The sequence below is a fragment of the Prunus dulcis genome, chromosome 3, assembly GCF_902201215.1.
Source record: "Prunus dulcis chromosome 3, ALMONDv2, whole genome shotgun sequence".
Taxonomy (NCBI): Eukaryota; Viridiplantae; Streptophyta; class Magnoliopsida; order Rosales; family Rosaceae; genus Prunus; species Prunus dulcis.
The window spans coordinates 16,379,487-16,385,486 of NC_047652.1; positions in this window are offsets into that span (position 1 = coordinate 16,379,487).

A 6,000-nucleotide genomic window follows, 5' to 3' on the forward strand; every position below is an offset into this window, starting at 1 on the left:
TGAAAACTATGAGAGAATATTTGTTTGTGGGAATTTTCTGTGTATTCTTCTCCTTGTAGGAGGTCATATTTATAATACAACGAAACCTGAATGGGCAAGTAAATAATAAATTCCCAAATCTATTTGCAGTAGGAAATTATGAATTAAAGTAAATCAATTACAATTATAATAGGAATTCTTGGTGTGTAAAGAAAGTAAGTCAATATTCACAAGTCACGCCAACACGGACTTGTGTGTCCAATCTAGCGAGGGCACTATATTGCGAACCACTTTTTAACCTCGCTAAATTAGAGGAGAAATTATAGAATAGTACTGTATTATCACGTCAGCTGGTGATACTTCCATTCAAAAATTGCCATGTGTATTATTTTTGTAAGAAAATAAACTTTTTGTTCCAGCTGTATTTGAAACTCCGATTTTACCCTTTAAATTAAAAATATTAAAAGATATAGAAGCGAAAATGTTCTAACAACAATCGCTCGCCCTCAATCTCACTGTCGTGCTGTCGCATTGCCTCCCATGGCTAACGCCCCCATCCTCTTATTTCATTCCTCTGTTTCTGTATTTTTGCAATTAGATCACATCCCATCATTGCCCTTCTCCGCAATTGTGCCAAGCAAGCTCCTTTCTTCAACAAACAATACCGTGAAGAAGACCCAAATCCCATTTCAATTTGTTAATCAGGTGCATAGCAACTTGCCCAGTCCTGCAAGCATCAAACCCATAGTAGCAAGTCTTTCAATCACGTTGTATGTGTTAGACATGAAGATATTATTACGAATTTGGTCACTCCGCTGGCCCTTCATCTCTCCCTGAAACTGCTACTTCTCTTTAACCCATGGAAGCACCTGCAAGATCTGTAATCATTGCAAATGAGTCCATATTCAAACAAAGAGGCTTTAATCATTATCAAATTGAAATACTAATTTACTGAGACATTTGAATGAACATCAAGTAATGGAAAGACAGAGAGGGAGGGCCGTCGGATGATGGTGTCAGTGCGATGGTAGGGGTTGTTTTCATTTTCTCTTTTTTTTTTTCTAACAATTTTTTTAATTTTGTTGTGAAGGGTAAAATTGGAGTTGCACATCCAGTTGGAACTCTTAACTTCTATATTCCCTAAACGTTCCCAACTCGGTAGCATATAAATAAAATAAACAAAATATTTAACCTCATCATTTATGCTAGAACAACTCAAGCTAATTCATACTTGTTCAAGATCAAATAATGTAACTGAAATTCATAAATTCATTTATGAAAATAAAAGTCCACTCACTGCTGGTCCGAGATAGCTGGACTTCTCAAAGGTCCCTCATGTGGGTCAACCTAGGCCCATGTGCCTTACACGTCAAGATTGGTGGCCGAGGGACGGTGTACAATGCCAGCAAAATTTTGACTGAAACCGGTCGGGTTTACTGGTTTTTCGGAGAAATCGTGATTGTAGAACGGCAGGGGAGTGGTCGTCTGCAACGGTGGGACCTGGCCGGTGCTTTTGGGTCCAGTCCGGTGGGTCGGGGTGAAGTGTGGAGGTGGCTGGGGGGAAAGGAGGGTGGCGGCTGGAGGGAGAAGTCGATAGGGAGGTATCGCGGGGGGAGAGAGAGAGAGAGAGAGAGAGAGAGAGAGAGAGAGAGAGAGAGAGAGAGAGAGAGAGAAGAGGTTCTAAAAATATGATATGACAAATTACTATTTTGCCCCTCAACATATTTTGATTGTATTTCCTTCAATACGACTCGGATTTGAGCCCACTATGTGTCCACGAATTCGTTTAGTCGCGCTCTACGCAACGATGCAAACGGAATTTTCAAATTCCTTCCCGGTCAAAAAGTCAACTTTTTCTTTAATAATTTATTCTAGGAGCAAAATTGTCTCTCTCTCTCTAATAAATTAATAATTAAAAATTATTTATGGTTTGAGTTATTACACAAGAATTGTAGAAAAAAAAAAAAAAACTTGTAAGTCTTCCTGATAAGTATGATCCTTTAGTTACTGCCATTGAACAGACAAAAGATTTAACTAGTCAGTCAGTGACAGAACTAATGGGCTCTCTTGAAGCTTATGAGAAAAGACTGAGTAGGCAAAATGAAAATTCAGTTGAAAGCGCCTTTCAGTTAAAACTGAATTTAAGGTCTCAGAAAACTAAAGAAGGGGAAAGGAAAGTTGGAGAAAGTTCTAGAAGAGAATAAATCCAATAAGAATTGGGGAAATAAAAAAGAAATAAAGGAAAGAAAAAAAAACTATCCTCCTTGCGGGGTGTGTAAAAATACAAACAACCTAGAAAAATATTGTTGGTTCCGTGGCAAGCCCAAATGTCGAAATTGTAAAAAATTTGGGCACATAGAAAAAGACTGTCAAACCAAGAACTATCAAGCCAATTACTCAAAAAAAAAGTGAGAAGAATGTGCATGTGTTTTATGCTCATCAAGCCACACCATAAGGAACCAACAAGAAATGGTATATTGATAGCGGCTATAGTAATCACATGACTAGAGATGAAAGCATCTTCTCCAACATAGACAAGTCCGTAAAATCTCAAGTAAAACTGGGAAATGGAACATTGTTAGAGACAAAAGGAAAAGCCACAATCTCTATCCAAACTAATAAAGGAACTAGATATATAAAAGATGTTCTACTGGTACCTAGCCTAGAGCATAATCTATTAAGTGTTGAACAAATGATTGAAAATGGATACTCTCTGCACTTTGCTGGAGACTCTTGCATAATATTCGATAAAAGAAATAAAAATCACATAATAACTAAAGTAAGGATGGAAAATAGAAATTTTCCCATCAAATGGCAATTTGTAAAAGCCATAGCCATGGAAGCAGAAATTGAAGATTCATGGTTATGGCATAGAATATTTGGCCACTTTAATTTTTATGCACTAAAAACTCTTTATCAAAAGAATATGATGAGAGACCTTCCAAACATAAAAGAGATCCATGATGTCTGTGAAGGTTGCCAACTTGGCAAACAACATCGACAAGCATTTCCATCTGGAAAGGCTTGGAGTGCTAAGGCCTTGTTGGAACTTGTTCACACAGACGTTTGTGGACCCATGAGGACTCCATCTCTTGATAAGAACCGGTACTTTATCTTGTTCATAGATGACTATACTAGAATGACGTGGGTTTATTTTCTACGAGAAAGATCAAAAGTATTTAATATCTTCAAAAAATTCAAAACCCATGTCGAAAAACAAAGTAGCCACCATATTAAAGCTCTAAGAAGTGATAGAGGAAAAGAATATACCTCTAAAGAATTCAACAAATTTTGTGAAGATGAAGGAGTAGAGCATTAACTAATAGTTGGCTAAGCTCCTGAACAAAATGGAGTCTCAGAAAGAAAAAATATAACTATCATGGAGATGGCAAGATCCATGATATTTGAAAAAGGCTTGCCAAACACATTCTGGGTAGAAGCTGTGTATACAACAGTATACTTGCTAAATAGATGCCCAACAAAAGCTTTACAAAATAAGACTCCTATTGAGGCTTGGAGCAATATAAAGCCATCAGCAAAGCATCTCAAAGTATTTGGATGCATTTGCTATGTGCACATTCCTAAAGAAAAAAGACACAAGCTGGAAGAAAAATATGAAGTTGGCATATTCCTGGGATACAGTTCTCAATCTAAAGGCTATCGAGTCTACAATCCCAAAACTAATAAGTTCATGATAAGCTGAGATGTTGAGTTTGATGAATTCGCATCATGGAACTAGGAGGAAGAAAATGAAAGGAAAAGTGTTATTATAACACAGCCATGCAGAGAGGAAACTGAAGAAACTCCGGGTACGATTCCTCAACCTACAACTCCTCTAGCTATACAACATGAAGGCTCTCCAGAACCAGAACAAAGAACTAGATCACTCCAAGATATATATGAAACTTGCAACTTCATAACTGTAGAACCAGAAAGTTTTGAAGTTGCAGTAAAAGAAGAAATCTGGAGAAAAGCTATGGAAGAAGAAATTAAAACAATTCAGAAAAACAAAAGATGGGAACTCGTTGATCACCCAAAAGACAAAGAGATCATTGGGGTTAAATGGGTCTATAAGACCAAATTTAATCTTGATGGATCAATACAAAAGCATAAGGCAAGGCTAGTAGCTAAAGACTACTCGCAGCAGCCAGGCATAGCTTATAACGAGACATTTGCACCAGTTGCAAGACTTGATACTATAAGAGCACTGGTAGCATTAGCAGCTCAAAAGAAATGGAGAATTTATCAATTAGATGTAAAGTCTGCATTTCTAAATGGAGAGCTCGAAGAAGAAATATATGTGGAGCAACCACAAGGATATATTGAGCAAGGAGGGAGGAGAAAATAAAGCACTCAAGCTAAAGAAAGCCTTGTACGGACTCAAGCAAGCGCCCCGAGCTTGGAACAGCAGCATAGACAAATACTCCATCAATGCAGGCTTCAGGAGGAGCAAAAGCAAGCCTACTCTCTACACCAAAACTCAAGGTAAGTCTGATATCTTGATCTTCTCTCTATATGTGGATGACCTCATCTACACAGGAAACAATGAAGAAATAATTAAAGAGTTCAAAAAAGATATGATGAAAATATTTGAGAAGAGTGACCTTTGGTTGATGCACTATTTTTTGGCATCGAAATAAACCAAGAAGAAGATGGAATCTTCATGTGCCAGAACAGGTACACTGAGAATCTTTTGAAAAAGTTCAAAATGTACGGGTGCAAGACTGTAGCTACTCCACTTATCACCAATGAGAAATTAAGAAAGGAAGATGGATCAAGAAAAGCTAATGAATCAGTTTACAGAAGTCTCATTGGGAGCTTACTAACAACAACAAGACCTGACATCATGTACGCGACGAGCTTACTATAAAGATTTATGTAAAATTCAAGTCAAATACACTATGAAGCAGTAAAAAGAATATTAAGATACTTGCAAGGCACAATTAACTATGACATATGGTATAAGCCCATTACAGATTCAAGACTATTTGGCTACACAGACAGTGATTGGGCTAGATCAGTAGATGACATGAAAAGCACATCATCTATACATTTACAATTGGACCATGAATATTTTCATGGTCATCAAAGAAACAAGAGACTGTGGCTCAATCATCAGCAGAAGCCGAGTATGTAGCAGCAGCAAGTTCATCATGTTAAGCTATCTGGCTCAGAAGAATATTTGAGATATGGGAGAGTGCCAAACAGATCTGAAATATTTTGTGACAATAAGTCTGCTATAGCAATGGCAAAGAATCCACTGTTGCATAGCAGGACAAAGCATATCACCATCAAGCATCACTTCTTACGAGAAGTCTCAACAAACAAAGAAGATAAGCTCAAGTACTGTAAGACAGAGGAGCAGATTTCAGAAATCTTCACTAAGGCACTTCCAAGACCAAAATTCGAATTGCTACGAAGCATACTCGGAGTAACACAAATGTATATTAAGGAGGAGTGTTAAAAAAATAATAATGCACCCTTGTACTAGAATAATATAGAAAGGTCTTGAATAATATAGAAAAGTCTTGAATAATATAGAAAAATCTAGAAAATTTAAGAGAAAATAGACAAGTTAAAATCACTAGAAATATCCATATACTATAACTAGAGAAATCTAGAATAAGGAGAAAAATTGTGGCTGAAAATGACTTTGGAAAAGTCAATTGCATGAGCAACCGACTTTTCCAAAGCAAGCTGCCGACTTAGCTAATATATATATATAGCTAGCAGCCCAATTATGTATTCAAGTAAGAAAGCTGCAAACTACAGCTAACTCTCCCATGAGCCAACTCTTGTATCCAACCAACTCTAAAGCCTTGTACCCTTCTTATTTCAATTAATAAAATTAAACTATTTTGTTACTCTTTTAAAAGTTTTCCTTTCTTAGTTAAGTTATTGTCCTAAACACCATCAATCATTTTCCAAACCTCTTCTCTCTTAAACTAACACTTATACGTATTTGTAGTTCTCTTATGGTGGTCAATTCCTTAATCTTAAGAAGTGAGGCATATAGCTTTC